A 20,185-nucleotide genomic window follows, 5' to 3' on the forward strand; every position below is an offset into this window, starting at 1 on the left:
TGACAGGCACCTGTTTAGGGGCAGATCTGACATCTGAAATCACTGGTACCACATTTCCGGGGAAAAAAATTTCAGGCCTCACTCAACCACAGATAAATACAGTTTAAAAAATCTTTTCCCTGCATGTATACTTGAGTTCTTTGTTTGGGTAGCAAACACTTCAATGAGTGCTTGGAATTGTGATAAAATACATTTCAGACAGATTCACATTCAGATAAAGATAGGTATAATCAAATATAATATTCTTCCTTATTATCTGTGTGATTAATGATTCAGGGATAAAATATTCTGTGACTTGAGTGATCCCTGAAGGAACTGAGAGACTTGCAGGAAACCAGCAAGGGAAATGTGCATCAGCTCTAAGCTATGCATGACGTTTCCCTCTGAATTAAATAGCTGAAAGTGTACTTGAAAGGGTTTTCCTTGGGGAATTTTCTGAATAAGAATGAAGGTCTTAGGCAGCTTATCTTAGAAGCAAAATACTCTGACCTGGACAGGAAGAAATAATATTTACTTTTACTTCTTTGGATTTGACACTCTGGTGCTTATTGACTTATTTCACTGGGAATTTTATTAAGCTTTCAACTGCAGGAAAACAATTTTACAGTTCGTACTAAGCATACATGGAATTTTAGAAAGGAAGGGTAATAGTTATTTCCTACCTCTGTACAAAATCCTTTTGAAGTCAGTCCTTCTCTCTGTTATATTCTTAAAGCTTTTCCTCTGAGATCATAAGCATTTTCTTGAAGGGACAGGCCTGCAGTTCTTCAGAGAGAATAAGAATACTAATTCTGTAACTGAAGTGCATCCAAATTTGAAGACATGTTCTTGGAGACCATTAAAAGGAAAGTCAGTATGCAAACCCTGGCTATGCATTAGGTTAGTAACCACTATTTTTGCACCATTGGTTTCATTCTGATAATAGCTGACACAGTTAAATCAACTCATCACTTCATTCTTACACTGTCAGTGTGAAAACTCAGTCAGTAAAAATAAAGTTTCAGCAGAATGATGGTCAATATGCCATCATATGAAATGTGAGGGTAGATCTCTTTTAACTGAATAACAGAAATCTCTACTCTAGAGGCAAAAAAAGATGTACAGTTAAATACAGTAAGTTAAACTATAGGTTCCAGGGTTCCAGCAAGGATGACTCCTTCTTTTTAATGCACATTTTATTAATGCTCCAAAATACACTGCAACTGTAAAGTTAATTGAGGAGGAAACTAAACACTCATCACATAATTTTAGTGTAGCTTGTTATCCAATTCTCCATCATTGCAGAATGGCTTTTGGAAAGCAGAAGACTTTGTAACAGTGTCCTGTGTTAGTTTCTGCAGTGGTGGAAATGAAATCCCAGAGAAATGTGCTTGAAAACATCCAGTGTTTTTTACTTCACATAGAAACATTATCAAGAGGAGAAAAAAATTGAGCACCTGCTGTTGTACTGCAGGAAGTACAACACTGCAGGAAATGCAACACTAAAGGAACAATCAGTGCATGAACCTTGGTGGAAAAGTAGTCATGGCAATGAAGTAGCAGATGACAGAATCAAATCAGGCTCAAATAGCTTGGATCTGTTGGCAAGGCATTGAGGTAGTTGTTTTGCTGGAGCTGATGTTCTAGATTGCTCCTCAAATCACACTCCTATTCCATGACAAATGTTTCCATTGCCAAACTAGAAACAGTCTTATGATTTCCCTGTGTAACACGTTATACATGCAGTGTTAATGCCTTTGTAGGAATTGTTAAAGTGACGGACTTTAAACCATTGAACTTTTAATGGAAATTCTAAATGGAGGGAAAAGTAACTGGTTTTTACAAATTATGCAATTCCTGCTGTTAAAATGAGTCAATGAAAGGCCTCAGGCACAGCAATTATCATATGCAGTCACTGGTGTTTGCTTCTGAACCTGGTAAGAGGCTATGCAGCAAATTGTACAAATTGAGATTTCTACGCACCCACAGAAGAGATATGGACACTTCTGCTTATTGTGAGCACACTGCCTGAAGACAAAACAAAAGGACATATGAAGGGCTCAGTGATTTCAAGCCCAATTGCTAAATGAATGCTAAAATGAAGGTCAGAATTTTTCATGGACTGTATGGTGTGGGTGTTTCACACAGTGGGTCTCTATAAAACTCAGCCTCTGGAAAACACAACTATATTTCCTCTTGTTCTCAAGGGGCATAAATTTAATGCCACAATGGATTTTAAATGGTATTTTTTGAAGCTGTCTGGTTTGGCTTTCACAAAACACAGCTTTGGAATTTAACAGGCAGAATTTTGCATCACACCAAAGCAATCAGCATTTGACTGTTTGTCAGCAATTCTCAATTAGATATGTATTTCTAGTACTCTGAAATCTCTAGAATCTCCTAAATGAAACTAACTACAGGTACTCAATACTGAAATGGAAAACTATGTACATTCCTAAATCATACTTAGATTCCTATTATTCCTCTTATTATTTCAGACCTCCAGAAGTTTCCTGCTGACAATGCAGAAATTCCCTTCCCTCAGCATCGAGCTGGGCTGCAATTTTCCATAGTACTTAACATGCTGCTACATATTCTCATTTTTCTACAAGTACATGCTCTGGGTTTCAAGTGCTTGTTAAACACAGCCACAGTAAATTTGTGGGGAAGCATCCCAGGAGGACCTCTGGAAGCTTGAAACAAAGAATTCAGTATACAATAGGCATCTCTCACATTTTCCCAGAATAATGAGCAGTACACATGACACAAAGGATTTCTGTGGTTTGAATGCTGCCTTTTTACCAGGAAGTGAGCTGGAAAAGGCTTGGCTTATTTATAAATAAAACTTAAATGTTTGGATGCTTCTGTGATCAACAGCATGACTTGCTCAAAGTACAAGGTCGGTTCAAATTCTCATTTCCCTCATACCGTAGAACAACACTTATAATGTCAGCATTTATAACATTTTTAAAGTTTTGAAAGAAAGATGGGATCAATATCATGTCTTTCAAGATAGGATGTTGCTTAATGGTGATGTCCTATTCTGGCTTCTGCTATCCCTTAAATAATGTTGACAATAGTGTCTTTGTTTTTTTTTTAAATACCCCAATTTTTGCTGGCATTAACAAATTGAATGAAAAGGAAAAAAATACATAAAATGTGTGGGCCTGGTTCTTCTCTCCCTTCTCTCATTTTTACTGACCTGGAGGAACTGATCTCACTGACTTACTCTGCAGCTAGCTCTGACTCAGCCAAGCCTAACTTCCATTACACAGGAGAACCCCTTCCTGTACACAAATTAAACTATAAGTCCCACTAGAGGCCCAGGCAGGTAGGAACCAGAAGTTATTAGGGTGTCAGAAATGAATCCAGGGAAGGATAAGCAGAGCACTGCTACACACCAACACATCATTGGGAGTCATAAACCCACTTCCTTTATCTACAATCACAGGGGTGATTTTTGCTGTGAAACAGATAGTGCAGGGGAAATATCGTGTTCCCTTTTCCTCCTATTAGCATTCTTGATTTTCAGGAAAACTGAGGTATCCAAGGCCCTGATTCCTGCTCCTGAAGGCTTACAGGACCATGCTTGAGGCAGCAGAGTAGCTCACTGGGAGGGAAGCATGTCCAGCCCTCACATCTTGGCCACAGGACAGCAGTGCAGGGAGGCAGATGCTTCACCTCACCAGACCTAGGGTGCTTTGTGCTTGGTGTGTTCTGTTCTCTGACTGAGGACTCCAGGCACTATTTCCTCTCTCCACTTCTGCCAAGGTTTTAGCCAGTTACGAGTCACTGTCTGCCTCCAGCGGGAGAAGCTTCCTACAGATTAACACCCTCTGCTTCTCCAAAGTCCTTCACCTTGCTCTAGCCCTGCTCTTCACTGAAAGATAACCTCTATGCCATGGCTTACAGTGCCATTGCCTACAAACCTTTATGGGTTTGAGCCAAGTATACTGCAGACTAAACTGCTTTTACCCCAGCCAGCAAGGGAAGTTCTCATGCTGATTGTGCTGCAGTTTGAACATTTTGTAATTAAATCAGCATGAAACACCATGTAAACAAAAGCTGGGAGAGGCCTGGGTATAGTTCACATATCTGAGCCTGGGTGGATTCAGCATTTGGCAAAATTTTAGCTGTGGTGTGTCAGGTACTTTAATTGTATATGGGCAAGTGCTGATGTAATCCAGAACAAGAGATTATGTACAGAACAAGCAGTTATTATTTTACCAGTGTATGCTCGACTGGCTTCTATAAATACAGTAACAAACTTTAGGACACTATTTCTCCACCTTGTTTACAGTGGTTTCTTTTTTTAGTCATATCCAATAAATTAAACAGAAAATATAACATTTAACTCAAGCTGAACTACCAACAACCGCCTCTGTGGGAAAATACTTCAGAACAGATACTGTGATTCATACAGAAGCCACTTCCTTCTGTAATCAGAAAGCATTTTGACCAGCAAAGATTTAGGTCCATACAGCACATGGTCCTCGTCCTTGCTGGGGCTCCCATGGGTTTGCCTGAGAGACCACAGCACAATTCCCTTCTGGGGCAAGAGGGAGGACACACCTTCATCCTGCCCAGGTATAGGCTTGGGATGCAGCTGGGTCACATCTCCAGGAATACAGGCACTCATTGTCCCAGCATAGGCATGAAAGGAAACAGGAGTGGAGGAAAAGGAAAGGTCCAGGAAAAGGATAGAAAAACATATAGCCTGGGAGAGAGAGAAGTAGCAAATAAACATGAAGTATGCAGGCACAGAGTCCAAGCTGAACAAGATCTGTTCACATGTCTTTTTTGGGTTGAAACCACAGCTGGCCTCAGGAAAGAGCCAGTCTTGAGAGAAACAAACTATTTTAAACTGCCCTCGTGCTCCTGTCCTTTCACAGTGAGTCATGCTCTTCTGCATGCTGCCAGCTTCAAGGCTCAGTTCCCTGCTAGGACTTTGGTTGAAAATGTCTTGTGGTCTGTATATATCTGCTGACAGTGTGTCCACCTTGGCTCCTAGAGAAATTGGAGGCTGGGAACGATTGGAATATCGCAAACAATTGGGGAAAAAAGTCCTTGAATAAGGAAAAAATAAAACAGAAATCACAGGGTTGCTAGGAAGTGCAAAGTGCAATGTCAGCACTGTTTGCCTATTGGGCCAGCAGAGGTAGGGGATGAGAATGACTCCAAGCCACAGTGGGAGTTTTTACTGAAACTGTGAATGGTGTAGTTAGAGTGGACCCTGAAAATGAGCCAGCTTTTTAAAGAGCAGTACCACCCAGAGAAAAACAAAGACCAGACCTTATCTCTGGAGTTCTTTTCATGGTGTGTATCTGGGTAGAGGACAATTTGAAGTCAGATTTCACATCATCCCTTACATTATAAAGTATTTTTCAGTTAAGTCCTGAATGGGGCAGGATCAGTCACATGGTTAGTTCCAGTCAGAGCATTTGTTCTGAAATAATCTCCTGTAGAAATGTTGGTGCATAAAGAGCTGAAGAATGGGTTTGCCAAAAAGCAAGAAAATAAATGTCCTGACTCCTATGGTACAGCTGCCTTTGCATGCAGTCAGTCCCTGCCAGTTTATACAGTTGACACTGTTAAATCATCTTTTAAATTCTGTCAGTTTTTGTACAAATCTGACCTCATCCTTGTCCCCTGCCAGCACCAAAGAGCTTCTCTATTTACCCTCTGCTGATGCAATATCTAAAGTCAAAAGGTTTACAGTAAGAGATTTAAGATGGAGGGAGAATAAAAACCAGTGCTAGTACAGCAACTTATGCCCCAAACATAGTTTAAGGCAGTTTGCCACTTTAAATAAAAATCAATACCCCTTTGGATGGTGTAATCAACTTTTGGAAACGTTCAAGGTGTGCCAGAGCCCGGGGCTAGGATCAGGGAGGGTGCAGCTAGCCCTTCCCTAACCATTGACTTGCAGAATTAGTCCTGCTGCTCACAGGTCCATAGTGTCACACAGCCAGGAGGCACAAGGAAAGGCTTTTGAGCTGTGTGTAAATACAGAATAAATGCAGGCTCTGCAACACTCCTTTTACATTTATATGTTTAATTAGAATGTGCAGTTGCGTCTTGGGGAGTGCAGGGAGGAAACCCTGCACAGGAGGGACAGAACATCAGAGAGGTCATAATGGATCTAAGGTCTTTATGAAGTCCTTAATTTTTCCATGATTTTTAGATTTCAGGATGCTTGTGTAAGTATCCCTCTTTGAAGATTATGACCAAGAGCTCAGTATGATGTGACCATGTGACCATTTCTTTCAGAAGTAATCTCTGAGTAGTAAGTGGGTGTCTTTTTTTCTTTAAATTTTTTTTTTTTTTTTTTAATTTTTGCTGCCAGGGTTGCTTGGTTCCAGCCATATAATTTTCTTTGGGAGCTGGCACACTGGAAATACATCACACTTCAGGATAAACACAATAAATGAAATAACATAACTGGTTTCATATGTGTGTAATATGTGGCAGCTTTCATTAAGAGGGTGTGGCTGAGCAGCAGGGCATCTGGCTGCTCTGTTTGCCCAGTTTTAGCTCCACTTCATAAATTCAGATAAAATCATGGAGTGGAAGCAAAGCATGCCTGGAGAGCTGGGGGAACCCAGGATCCACTGCAGCAGTGGCAGAGGCCTTTTTGGGTCACAGCAAGGCAGTGCCAAGCCTCAGAGATATCCATGGAACAAGCAGACCTCCTCAAGGAGCCAAGAGAGGCTCTGTGCAGTTTATTAGAAAGCCAAACTGCTGGAAGTCCTTAGAGCAAGAGCAGAAAAAAAGGGATAAGCACTGCACTGTTGCCGTGCATGGGAAGAGGGGGAGTAGTGGTAGGGATACTTGTTTTCAGCTGCTCATGCTGGATTTAAAAGCCTTTTATTTTAATGTGCAATTTTTAGTGCTTTTGGAGACAAGACAAATGCTTTTTGTCTCTATATTGATGGTGTTACTGTAATTATATTTGCACATGGGGTTTACAATAACAATGTAACATTCTGAATATTCTAATGGGTTTAAATTAACTTGTAATACTTGGAAGTATGAGAGAAATCTCTTTTTGAGGTTCCTGTGCTTCCAAGAGCTGGAAAGAAGATGGTGATGAGAGATGAATAGTGCTCCAATGTGCCTCTCCCTGCCCCAAACTGGATCCAGTGTGCATTTTTCAGACCATTTGATTAACTTTCACTCCATCCAGACCCTTAATTCCCAGATCACCAAGGCTGCAATTCTGCAGCCCCTCCCACCCCAGGAGTAAGGCTGCACCACTCAGCCCTCTTTGCCCCCAAGCCTTCTTCCATACTCTGCCCCAGTTAAGTCTGTCCCAAGTCCTAGCCTGGCTGCAGCTTTTGGGTTTCCCCGCTGCTGCCTACCAAGATGCATCTGGTGAGCTGCCCCAACCAAGTTTGCACAGAGAAGGTTCCAAGAACAAAAGGTAGAATACAGGCAGAAAAAGGAAAATGCTAATTTTAGTCATGTCAGTTGTGGAAAGGTTTATAGCAGGTTCTTTATAAAGCTTTGAGATTTCCTGAAACTTTTAAAATTTCTTCTTTGAGCTACACCTTTCACAAAATGAACGATCTTTCTGCAACCATTTATGTATCAATCATATGCCAACCACCTATCTTAGTCTGGCAAACTTTTCCTGCAGTGCAACTTCCAGTAAAACTTCATGTTAAACAGAACAGAAAATGTTTTATAGATGTCATAAACCCCCTACTTTTTTACTTTAAGCCAAACCACAGTAACTTCATAAAATGAATTATTTTTCCATAATGCATCAAAGATACAGATATCAATAGAGTGGAAAATAATCTGATATGCTAATTGCAAAAAAAATAGAGTGCATGTAATCTGTCTGATATGTAGCACAAAATTTGTTGTGTGTCAAAAATTTTGAAGTAAAAAATGACATTGTCTGCACCACAAACAGTATGTGAATCTAACAAAAGCCATAATGTGTATTTGGTAATTAATTTATGTCATTGTAGAGAAGTTTTTCTGTTGTTGCTGCCATTCTTATTATTATCTTCTTATTACATCAATGTAATACTTGGAGCATGTATATTTTCTGATCAGATCATCCTATTGCTCAAACATGTTTCTCACCAGCATCTTGTTGTAAGTCATTGAACTTTTTACTTGCTTTGACTCTTTTTAAGAGTGTAGGAATGATGAATAATTAACTTCCTTCTGATGTTATCTTACTCCACACAGGTCAAGTAGATTGTCAGATTTTTCTTTTCTCCCTCCTAACAAGGAAGTAAAAGGGAAGGGAAGGGAAGGGAAGGGAAGGGAAGGGAAGGGAAGGGAAGGGAAGGGAAGGGAAGGGAAGGGAAGGGAAGGGAAGGGAAGGGAAGGGAAGGGAAGGGAAGGGAAGGGAAGGGAAGGGAAGGGAAGGGAAGGGAAGGGAAGGGAAGGGAAGGGAAGGGAAGGGAAGGGAAGGGAAGGGAAGGGAAGGGAAGGGAAGGGAAGGGAAGGGAAGGGAAGGGAAGGGAAGGGAAGGGAAGGGAAGGGAAGGGAAGGGAAGGGAAGGGAAGGGAAGGGAAGGGAAGGGAAGGGAAGGGAAGGGAAGTTTCAGGGAAGGGAAGTTTCAGGGAAGTTTCAGGGAAGGGAAGGGAAGGGAAGGGAAGGGAAGGGAAGGGAAGGGAAGGGAAGGGAAGGGAAGTTTCAGGGAAGGGAAGGGAAGGGAAGGGAAGGGAAGGGAAGGGAAGGGAAGGGAAGGGAAGGGAAGGGAAGGGAAGGGAAGGGAAGAATACTTTCAAAATATTTTTAAAACCCTTTGTGGCTGAATTGCAAAATAGTGAAAAATTCTGATCTCTTTTCTGAGAAAATTGGCTTAGCAAAGTAAAGGTAAAAAATTCAGCAGAAATCATGATTTACACTGAAAGAAGAGGTACAAAATGCTCACATGAGAAACTTTTCAAATCTGCCTTGTTACCCAGGCCTTCCAGTGATTTTGTTTGATTTTTGTTGTCGTTCATAAATCTGTGAAAGACATTTATTAGTTAGTATAAAATCCTTCTGAAATTTCTCTCCTTCCTCTGCAGATTGGCGGCTGCACAAAAATGTGCCAGTGATCTTCATCACCCATTAATCAAGTGCATTAGCCACAGCTGTTCATGACACTCCAGCCCTTCACCAGTGCCACACATGAGTTTTACCTTGGGTCTAATCCCCCAGTTCACCCCTCAGTAACTGCTTCTGCAAATGTGCTGGAGCAGAGCAGAGCCAGACACCCTGCAGGCACAGCAGAGTTGTTATGCTGTGCCCCAAGCTGTTTCTCACTGATGCAACCACTGACCTGCTCTTCAGAAATATACAAACCACAGCCTTTCCCAACTCTTCATTCTAGGTAGAAATATGTTAGCACACACTGGCTGGGTGTTGTTCCCTGGAAAACAAAAGGCTCCAGGGATCTTCTTTCTCAGCTCCCTCTAGTGTGTCACCAGATTGTAGAGATGAAGTCAGTAAGTTTTTCATATTCTTAGCCCTAAAAACCTCAGCACAGCTGAACTTTGCCCTGTCTTAAAATGCTTTTTCTCTCCTTGGAGCTTTTAACATACTAAGCCTTTCAGTTTTACACCAAACCTTGCCTGGACTCATAACAGTGCTCCTTCAATGAACTCCTTGGCTCAGCTGGAGTCAATGACCTAAGTCCTCTGGCCTGCAGGAAAGGCAGGATTTCAACTCTCATTCTTGCAAACTTTCTTCATTTTCACTGTATCCCTTCATCTTTATTTTTCATGTCCTATTGCTATTTCCTAAACCTCCTTCATTACTGATTCATATAAATTTGCCTCAAATTTTCTATTTCCTTGGCATTTGTTGCTCTTCAGATGCTCCAGTTATAAATTTTGTATATGTGCTTGCTGTGAGTGTCTGTGTCCTGTATTAAATGAAATCAACAGAGCCTTTTTGCTGGCTGAGTACATCTAATGCAAAGTTTCACTTCAAATGTGTGTGTTTGCTCAGCTCCCTGAACAGGCTGACTGTTTGTTTTTAACACCATGCCATGCCCATGCTCATATTCTTGCTTGAATGTTGACTTGGGATTTAGGCCATTTCAGGATAGAACATGGAGTAATGGGCACAAACTAAGAGGAGTGGGAAGATTTAGGCTAAATATAGGAATAAATTCTTTACTGTGAGGGTAGTGAGACACCAGAACTGGTTGCCCAGAGAAGTTGTGGATGCCCCATCCCTAACAGTGGCAAGGCTGGGTTCGACTGGGAGTTGAGCAATGTGGTCTAATGGGAAACATGGGTCCCCCCATAGCAGGAGTTGGAGCTGGATGATCTTTAAGGTCCTTTCCAACTCCTTATATTCTGTGACTCTATCTTTTCTAAAATATTCTTGCTTATGAATGCAAACAATTCAGGGAATTTTCCTTCTGAATGAAAACTGAGCTTCTGATAGCTGGACCCACTCACATTTGCGGTCCTTGCTGGCCAAGTGATGCAACAGGCACAGTCTCACAGAGTGACCTTTCTCTGTTGGGAGGATGCCTATGTCTCCTCTTCTTCATGGCCCTTCAACTGGAGATGATTAAGACACCATGATTTTGAGAGGACTGTTTGATGTGTGAATTGTTTGACAGGCTATCCACAGGATGACAGTATGTGTCCTTAGTGACTGCTCCCTGGATCTAATGTGTTTAAAGCAGCAGCTTGCAGCTGTGCTCCGGAATGCTAACAAGTAACAACGGAAGAGAAATACTGCCAGCCTGAATGGTCTCCTGCTGTCTCCCCTGACAGGGCAGAGGTACAATACAGAAAGAAAGATTGATTCAATCAGTCTACTGGCTGCTGGGCTGGGCTGTAAGCAGCTCCTTCTCTAGATGTAGAAAAGATGCTAATGGCCATTTCCACTTAGAATGTACTTGTTATCTTGAAAACTGCCAAGCTGGGAAGCACTGCCCTTCCTGTTTTTTCTACATGAATTTACACCATAGTGAGGTCCTAAAATTTCTTTGAAATGCAACTAAAAAGTTTCTCTGTATTGAATCTGTGTTCTGAGTCTTTGAAGGTTCACAATCACCACTCCTTTGGATAAGGAACTTGCTAACACTGGTACTCTTTGAAACTTGAGCCTTCAGATTGTTGACTCATACAGCAGTTGGCTTAAAAGAAAAGGCAGTTCTGTAAACTGTGGGTTTTAGTTACAAAAATATCCCCTCCCTCCTTGCAGGGATTAGGAAGAAGGTTTCTCACTACCCTTCCTCACCAACATTAGTGTTCAGCAGAATGGTCCCCATTCAATTCACTTCATACCTGCTGTTTTTGCAGAGTTCTGATGCTGTTAGCATCTCTTCCAGCCTTTCTAAATGCAGTGGTAGAAAGCAATGGTTTTCTTTGGGGCATGGGATGTAATAACCAGAACTGAGCTGCTGTCTGAAAGCACAGTTAGAAAATGGAATTTGCAAATGTTGTCTCTTGTGGATGGAGTTACGACAACATTATTTTGAATCCAGCCTCTCAGTATCAAATAACATCTTGAAAACCAAGAGCTGGATGAAGGATCTTTTGGAGGATATATGCCATACCTGTCATGCATTCTTAAGACACATTGTTCTAAAAATATCTCAGGTCTAGATGATTTTATCCTAAACCTGTGGGTAAATGTACATGCATCCAAAAAGGAATAATGAGAAATCTAATTTTAATTTTCCTTTGAGAATAAATATTATCAGTGATAAACCAGTCACTAGCAATTAACAATTCATTAAAATTTAATCCCCTTGAGTAGATGGTAAGATACTAGATATGACTTAGGATAACCATATCTAGACTAAGAAGCATAATCTTCTTTACTCCTTCCCTGTCAGGTGTGTTTGACAGCTCATATCAGATTTTGTAACATCACTTTGGCTGTTTTTAAGCTTCCCCTCTGCTTCCAAATTGGAACTGGCAAAGACTGGACGTGAACAAATATTCCAGCATTGCTGTGGATTGCAGTGCCAGTGGTTCTTGAACAATAGAGTTCCCTGCTGAAGAGCTAACACAATTGCTTGGTGTCTCTCAAGTCCTGTTTAACTGGTCTTTTGGGAGTGGTCCTTGTGGTCAGCCACCTCCCTAGTGGTCCAAGCCCTGCTTAGGAGGGAGCAGGCTGGAGGAGCCTGAGCAGAGCTGAGAGGCAGCAGCTGATCAGCACAGCAGCCACGCCAGCAGCCTCAGACTGACGCCTGGCCCTCCTGCACTTGGCAGAGAGGCTCAGCCTTTGACTCATCTTGTGACAACGTCCAACGGCTCATGTGGTTTGTTTGTGCAGCTCTGATACTTAAAATCAGTTTAATAACACAAAATCTGTATCCTTCCATCCAGACTGACCTCTCCATGGGAACTGGAAGGGTGTTTGAAGAATACAGCTCTTGCTGTGGACCAGGGGTTGGTGAGGTCACATCTGGAGCCCTGTGTGCCCCCCAGGGCTCCTGGGCATGGGAAAGGCACCAACCTGCCTGCAGCAGGGTCCAGCAAAGGGCAGTGAAGGTGGCTGAAGAGCCAGAACATCTGATGAGCAAGGCAAAGCTGACAGAGCTGGGGCTGTTCAGCCTGGAGGAGAGAAGTCTCAAGAGGGATTTTAACAGTGTGGATAAAAATCTGATGGGGGAATCAAGGCGTTGAGTTCCCAGCTCCTCTCAGCAAAGCTCAGTGAAAGACAAGAGGCAACAGACAGGATCTAAAGTGCATTAATTTCTATTTAAATACAAGAAAATAACTTATTTAACCAGAAGGGGGTCAAGCACTGTAACAAGTTATTGAGAGATGTTGTGAGTCTCCACCTTTGGAGGTACTCTGAGCCTTTCTGAACAGGGCCCTGGACAACCTGTGACCTTTTCCAGAGCAAGGGGTTGAACAGAAAAATTGCCAGAGATATCTTCTAGACTCAAGTATTGCTTACAAAACACATGATCAAAACAGGAAATCTACGATATTTTTAACTTATTGGACAGACAAGGATATTTGCTGTCTTATGTATAAACCTCTTAGATCCCTAAGTGGAAAAACACCCAATTTAGTTGTGCCTCTGAAAATTACATGTGTACAAAATACAAACATGGCACGTATTTTATTCTTTAAAATCAGTGTTAGCCATAAATCCTGTTTGGTTTCTATCTCTCTCTCTCTCTCTCTCTTTCTCTGTATCTCTGTCCTTGTGACAGAATTGCTCACTGTGACCACCATTTTCAACCTCAGAAGAAGCCACATCTCCCCTGCTGTGACAGGTGATGACAACTAACCTGTGGGACTTCTCTGCCCCAGCTTGACCTCTGCTCCCATGGCCAGCAGCAAAGAGTCCTGCCCAAATTGAAAGGGGCAACTTCTGCAGTGGGCAGCCCTTGTATCTTGAAACAGCAGCAAGTTTTACTTCTCCTAGTCTTAGCCAAATTTTCTCCAGTAAAAAACCCAGAAGATTTTGAAGGCTTTAACATGTGAGCACGTTTTAATAAATTAATATCTGGGGGACTGAAGCTGACTTGAGGTTGTCCCTCAGGTCATAGCTGAAGGTTATAAACTGAAGAGCTGCTGTGGTTGTCATGTACACAGGAATGAGTGACACAAAAGAGCAGGAGCTGCCAGGTCCAGAGAGATGGTCACAAGGAAAAACATAAATTGTATTCAGGAAAAAATACAAGCTATAGGAACTAGGAAGACTAATCCTGACATTAAAAACAATGCAGTTTTGTGTAGGAAAAGGGCGAGGATAGAAAATCTTTTAAATAAAAATCATGTGCTTTTTCTCTGTTTTCCCTAGAGGTGGTGGAGTATTTTCATAAATTTATGACTAATTTTTTAGTTCTGGATCTCAAGCCAACTTTTCAATTACCTAAACCTTTTAGTATTTTTAGTAAGATTACTATATGAATGTTTTCAGCCAAGTTTGTCACATGCATGAACTCTTTTTTTTTTTGTTTAACATCTATTATTCATGAAAGTTTACAAAGTATGGTTGAGGAGGCAAATAAGGAGTTAATAGTTCCTTCAATAACGAAAAAAAAAAAGTATAATTGATGTGATAGGTCAAATCTTACCCAGACTAGAACAGAAAATAAAAATTTCTTTTAGAAAAAAATGCCTATCTTTAGATTTCTAAAGATAGCCAAGTCTATTTTTAGACTTCTTCTGTAAAAACATTATGAAAGATGGGAGGGTTTTATGTAATTAACTGGTGGAGAGTAATGGGGCTGTTACTAAAGGGAAGTGACAGCATTCTGGTATTGCCTGGCTGAATGTGAATCTACTGAGTATGCCAGTTCTTTACTTAATGATGAACTACTAATACGACTTTGATATTAGTTATGTTGCATTTTAGATCAATTCTTTAATTTTTTAAGGTCATTTTTAGAAATTATAGAGTTCTTAGAGTTAATCCTGTGTTCTAATTTTCATCTTTTTTCTCTTCTTACTTCTTCAACTCCAAATAGTCATTTGGAGTCTTTTAAATCTATGAAGCTCTAAAAGCAACTTCTTCTCATATTCATATTGAAGTAACTCAGTTGTGTTGAATCTTGAAAGGTTTTATTGAGTATTGTAATAAATTAAAGTCTTGTCAGATGCACACAAATATTTTCCATAACACTAAGGATTGTTATGGTGTGTAATAAATAACCGTGAGTAAATAGTGAATTCTCACTCTGAAAAAAAAATCACTCTGTCATTAAAAACATTACTGGACAAAGCAGTAGTATCTTACAGTAGGCTGTATCTTGGCAAAGCTACTTTATGGGTTTAGTTGTTATGTAGCAGAGATTTATTAATTTCAGGCTTCTTGGTTCCCTGCTTTTCATTCTTTTTGGTATTTAATACTATTTCTAGCAAACCTATTTCCAATTAAAAGCAATAGTTACAAGGGAAGTTTCCAGTTCAGAATCTTCATAGGTACCTATTTCATTGCTTTTGTATAAAAAAACTATGCTTGAGGGCTGTAAAATTTGAACATCTTTAAACAAATTTAAAACTAATTTTATCTGTATTGTAGTAATATATGATCCTTATTTTTGATTGCACTCACAACTCATATATTTACTGTTAGGACATCCTATATTCCCTTGCTAAAATTCTTAGTGGGGAACTTATTGAACAACATGGTAATTCAGAAAACAGAAAAAATGTGGTAATATGTGAAGCCTTAGGTGTTGCTGGCTTTCTCAAATAGCCTCTGGGGACTATACATCTTGGGGCAATCCTCTCAGCTGTGTTTGATTCTCCCTCCAAATCTCCTTAAAACACAAACCATAAAGGAGAGTGGTGGGACCACTGAAGACATCTGTCTCCCTCACTCCCACATGATTAAATTGAAAGGACAGCCTTCTCAGCTTAGCTGTCAAGGGAAAGCATTTTGTATAATGAATTCAAGACCCTGGTATTTTTGCAATGTGAATAGATGCCTCACAGCAGGGAAAGGTTTTGCTTGATTATTTGTGTTTTTTCCTTGTTGACAGTGTTTCCAAAACCACACTGCTGTTTTGTTGATGGTCGTGTTCCAAGCCTATTAATTAATCCTCATGGTCCAGCAGTGCTGAGATGCTCCAGCCTTGTACATGGCTCCATACAAGCCCATAATAAAGAGCTGAAAGTCTTTTTTCCTCCTCTGAAATTACAATAAGTGAATAGGCCCAAAAGTTGGAAGGGCCCAAGGCAGAATAGGCAATAGATATGATTATGGCCTGTTCAAGCTTGAGCCCATTTTTGTGGGTAGCCAAGGCAGTGGAGAAGTGGTGGCATGTTTTTGGTACATGCCCAAAGGAATCACACCCCTCAGCCCCAGGTGGACATGCTGCCAGCAGGACCTGAAGTGTCACTGTGACATTGCTGTGGCTAGGTGGAGACAGTGTAGGTTTAGTATACATCATGGCTCTATCTTCATTTTGGTCCTGTAGACATACAAATTCAGGCTGCAAAATAAATTGGATGGATTTTGCATGCCAGCTGTCTAATACTTGCCAATATTTTGTCACCTTTGGTGGAGAGAGAATTTAAGGAGGAAAGCAAGGCAGGATGAGGAGAGTGATGGCTTGATTTTAATCACAGCTGCTTTCTCTCCACTGCCAGGTGCATTTGGCAGGTTAAATCCAGGGTGTTGAGCTGGCAGTGGTGCTGCAGCTGTGTAATTTGCTCTGCACAGAGCAGTAGGGCTGTGCCAGCAGCTGGGATGAAGGGAAGGTGGATTCAGAGGGGTTGAACCAGTAGCAGGGGTAGGAAGTTTAACCAGCAGGATGCAGTGATCCACTGTGAGTCTAAGCTCTAGAAAACAGAACATCTTAATTTACAAGGGAAAAATAAGTTAGTAAGTATATTAGAGATATTAATTGGATCACACCTTGTGTTGCTACACCCTGGGAGCAAGTCCCTCCTTTGCCAGCAAGGGATGAGCACCTTAACTCACATAGGGGTCCCTTCCTTTTGCAATTACTTGATTTACAGTGAGAGTTTGACTTATGCACTGCTTTGGTGTTAAAAGGTGTTTCTAGGATTTAATGCAAACAGAAAATTTCTTGCAACTTACAAAATCCTTAAAAAAAAAAGAAAACATTGCTTTTGCAAAGATTAATAGAAAAGAAATGATTAGTGATTCTTCCTTAACTAAAATGATCAGACTACAGAAGCCTTTTTTTTTTTTCTAACATTTTCTGTGGTAAACTGCATGTTTTCTTGAATATATTTTTGAATAAGGACTTTCATAAATTTGAGAAGATTAGGGATTGGTTGCCAAATGTCCTTTGCAAGGCGTAATATGGAGCCAGCTCTTCTAATGTCAGGTCAAACATTAGTATAAGGTTTTGCTTTTTTTGCCCATTTTTGTGGAAATGATCTCGTGGATGTGGAGTCTGTAAGAGAGAAATCATGTGGCCTGGGTCACCTTACCTTTGGCAAATGCTTTCTTAATATCTATTACCCTGAAAAATATATTTGGGATTCATGCTAATCAAATCATGCTAAGCCCTTATTATGTAGCTCTGCTGCATCATTTTGTGATTCATAATGTAACTGGCATAATAAAGATGGAAATTTTTAAAGTGCACCTCTCAAAAACAATTACTAGCACACTACACCCTCTCTCACTTGCATATTGGCCAGTTCATATAACTTCCACTTGAAGATAAAGCTCATTTTTCCTGGAATCCTCCAAGTTCCTGTGGACCACACAAGCTACTTGTAAGAATATACTAGTCCCAGAAGGCCATCTGTCTCTTCTTTCCCCCAGCCAATTCAGCCAGGTTTCCTGATAAAGGGTGTGTGAAGTGTCAGCAGGACCAGCTGGAAACCTGCATGACAGCATCAAGACTGGCTCACATGCTTATATTTTGCTTCTGTTGACAGTATGAGTGGGAGAGGGACTACAGGATTCTGGTTTTGGAAGTCAGCAGGAGAAGTGACTGAGTAAATGTTGGAGTCAGTGAGTCAGGGGTCTCTCTGAATTCTTCAGAGAGAAATCAAAGTGCAGGGATTGAATTAAAGTCTTTGGATGGATTGAAGTACATTAAGCCCCTCACACATAAAGTAGATGTTTAAGTAGAAATAAGTTAGTAACTTTTAGTATGAGCTGTAATGCTTTTAGTATGTGAAAGGTATAGATTCCACAGTAGCAGTACAAGTTCTAGTGAAGGCTGAGAAACATGCTGATGTTTTCAGCAAGAGGCTCCAGGCCAACAGTGGTAGACAGGACATAGACATAATAGAGCTATAGTAAGAATATTGCTTACACTTTTCAGATAGAACAAGATAAGTTGTATGCATAGTTGTATGGGTAACCTAGAATGTTAAGAAACTAGAATTCTAATAGGTTAAGGAGTGGTGATCTGAGTTTGCATCTTAGCTTGTTGGAAAAATCCTATATGAGTATGTACTGGGGGAGAGTTGGTGCTTTTAGCCATTCTGGCTTTTAGCCTTTGGCTTTTGCAAGGGCTTTTAGCCATTTGCTCTTGCCATTTGCCATTGCTTTGCTACTGCTTTGCTATTGCTTTCCTGCATGCTTTTGAGACTGATTGCTTTGTAATAAGATGTGCTTTTTAATAAATAATCTTTTTAACTATTAGGTGCTTTGCTTATTTAGGAGATAATCCCATGAAGTTGGAGCCAAGAGCTCAAAGTAGGAGCCCAAGAGCTCTGGAGTTGGTGCTCATGAGAGCACCAGAGGTCAAGAATCTCCACAAGTAAGGACTGTGGCAACTTGATTGAAGAACATCAGTTCTCAAATAAGTGTAGCAACTGATTGTGCTGTCCTTACTTTTCATTCACTAAAATGTCCTATAATTATAGACTATGCTGAGTTGGAAGGAATCCTCATGGATTATTGAGCTCTGGCCCTACACAGAACATTCAAAGAGTCACACTGTGTGCCTGAGGGCATTGTCCAAATGCTTCTTGAACTCTGTCAGGCTTGGTGCTGTGATCACTGTCCTGGGGAGCCTGATCCAGTGCCCAACCACCCTCTGGGTGAAGAATCTCTTCCTGATAACCAACCTAAATATCCCCCAACTCAGCTTCAGGCTGTTCCCTTGGATTCTGTCACTGGTCACTCAGAGATCTGTGCCCTCCTCTTCCCCTGGCAAGTTGCAACTGCAAGGAGGTCTTGCTCAGTCTCCACCCTGCTGAACAGACCAAGTGACCTCAGCTGCTCTCTTATGGCTTCCCCTCAAGGCCCTTTGTCTCTCTTGCCCTCCTTTGGATGCTGTCTGATACTTTAATAACTTTATTATCCTGTGGCACCCAAACTGTCCCCAGCACTGGAGGTGAGGCTGCCCCAGTGCAGAGCACAGCAGGACAATCCCCTCCCTTGCCTGGCTGGTGATGCTGTCCCTGATGCCCCCAGGACACTCTTGGCCCTCCTGGCTGCCAGGGCACTGCTGGCTCATGTTCAGCTTGCCATGGACCAGAACCCCAGGGCCCTTTCCATGGCACTGCTCTGCAGCCTCTCATTCCCCAGTCTGTCTGTACATCCAGGGCTGCCCCATCCCAGGTGCAGAATCTGGCACCAGCTCTTGGTGAATTTCATATGGTTGGTAATGGCCAATTCCTCTGATATTTAAGATGTCTCTGAAGGGCATCTTTGCCCTACAATTATGTGTCATTGTCAAACCTACTTAGAATTCCTTTGAGTCCTGTGTCCAATGTACAACATATTGGTATATATTTAATTTGATTTTTAAAATTGCTTCTTTTCAAAGGAAGAATATTTAATAACCTCAAGAACAAGAATGCCAGAACAATTTCTTTTATCTCCTACTGAATTCCTTGTCGGAGGAGCAAATTTTCTAAGGCAAGGTCTGGTTGTCAACCCATATGCTGCTTAGGAGCAAATCTCTCCATATAAAAATTAGTTCTGCATTAAATGCTTTACCTCAGAAGAGTTCTTGTTTCTTTTCAACTGCAATATTACAAATGAATCTTGAAGCAAACACCTAAGCCCTTGAGGAGTGCTGGAATTTCAGGTACATAGTTATTCCCAGTGATTTCAGTGCAGTAATTTCAGGCAGCTTCCAGCTCAGCATGACATGTTGCAGAATTGTTTGTCTGAGGTAGTTAACCTAGATTTGAAAAGGGGTCGGCTTGCAAACCAAAGCTTGAGACCTTATATTTTTTAAATATGTTTCTTCTCAGCATTGCTCTTTCTTCAGGACAAATAATGATGTGAAATGATTCTTACTTTTGATTTGGAGCCTAAAGGGGGAAACAGGAAATCATTCAGGTTGAAACGGCAGCATGATGGTGCGGCCACAGTGCAACACTCCTGTGTGACCTGCTGGGGTGGGCAAACCCGACTGCACAGGGCGAAAATCGGACTGGCCCTGGGCTTCCTGCCAGCCAGGGCAGCCTGGCTGCTCTTTGGGAGCAAGCACTAAAAACTGACTAATTTTGTTCCACTTTACAAGATGGTGCCCTTTCCTGACAAAGCAAAGTTCTCAGGAAAAGCATTTATTTACCTCTTAGGCAATTCCGTAAAGTAAGTGAGTTCTACAAACAGAATAAAACCTGTCACTGGGTGAGTGTTATTGAGCTAGTACTGTTACCATTGGTGTTGAACCCCTATTTACTAGTACTGTTACCATTGGTGTTGAACCCCTTTTTCCCCTTTTTCTTCCCCTAGCATTACTCCATCTCACCTTACTTGTTTTACGTATTAACTAAATTGATTAGTAGAGAAAGATTTGAGCCAGCTGGATTTTACTCTAACTGGATTACCTCACAGGAATGTGCAATCCATCAGACTGGCTAAA

The sequence above is a fragment of the Oenanthe melanoleuca genome, chromosome Z (assembly GCF_029582105.1).
Source record: "Oenanthe melanoleuca isolate GR-GAL-2019-014 chromosome Z, OMel1.0, whole genome shotgun sequence".
NCBI lineage: Eukaryota > Metazoa > Chordata > Aves > Passeriformes > Muscicapidae > Oenanthe > Oenanthe melanoleuca.